The following is a 1,156-nucleotide window of genomic DNA, read 5'->3' as shown; positions in this document are numbered from 1 at the left end:
GCTCGCCGCTGCCCCTCTGCAGCTGCTGCGCCACTCGCCGCAGCCGCCCGCGCCTCGCTCGCCCCGCTCGGCTCGATGGCGCGCGCCCACGCCTTGCTGCTACCGCATCACCGCCCGCGCGGCACTACCGCTTAACGCGCGGCACTACCGCCCACCCGGGCGGCACTACCGCTTAACGCGCGGCACTACCGCTTACCAGCGCGGCACTACCGCTTGCGCGCGGTACTACCGTGGCTGCCTCGCCGGCCACTGCCGCAGCCCAGCCCCTAAAACGTTAAAAGAAAATTAATAAATAAATAATAATTAAATTAATTCATTAACTAAATTCCAGAAATTAATAAAATCTTTAGAAAATCATATCGTTTAATCCGTAACTCGGATTAAAATGTTTTCTACATGAAAGTTGCTCAGAACGACGAGACAATTCCGGATACGCAGCCCGTTCATCCGCCACACCTCCCTAACCTATTGAACACGCAACTTTCCCCCTCCGATAACCCTGCCCGAAAACGCGAAACACCGGGGATACTTTCCCGGATGTTTCCCCCCTTCGCCGGTATCACCCCTACCGCGTTAGGGCACACCTAACACTGCGTTTGCTTTGTCATGCATCGTCATGCATATGTTTGCATTATATTTATTGTTTCTTCCCCCTCTTCTCTCGCTAGACACCGAGACCGACGCCGCTGCTACCCAGTACGACTACGGTGTTGACGACCCCTCCTTCTTGCCGGAGCAACCAGGCAAGCCCCCCCCCCTTGATCACCAGATATCGCCTACTCTTCTCTATACTGCTTGCATTAGAGTAGTGTAGCAATGTTACTGCTTTCCGTTAATCATATCCTGATGCATAGCCTGTCATTGTTGCTACAGTTGTTACCTTTACCTGCTATCCTAATGCCTAGTATAGGATGCTAGTATTCCATCAGTGGCCCTACATTCTTGTCCGTCTGCCATGCTATACTATCGGGCCGTGATCACTCGGGAGGTGATCACGGGTATATACTATATACTTATACATGATACATGTGGTGACTAAAGTCGGGTCTGCTCGAATAGTACCCGCGAGTGATTCACGGATTGGGGGCTGAAAGGACCTTTGTCCCAACGGCCCTCTGTGTGGATCTTTGAGGCGGAGCGACAGGGCAGTTTGAGA

The sequence above is a fragment of the Triticum aestivum genome, chromosome 5D, assembly GCF_018294505.1.
Source record: "Triticum aestivum cultivar Chinese Spring chromosome 5D, IWGSC CS RefSeq v2.1, whole genome shotgun sequence".
NCBI classification, from domain to species: domain Eukaryota; kingdom Viridiplantae; phylum Streptophyta; class Magnoliopsida; order Poales; family Poaceae; genus Triticum; species Triticum aestivum.
Note: the sequence above shows the minus strand (reverse complement) of the source record.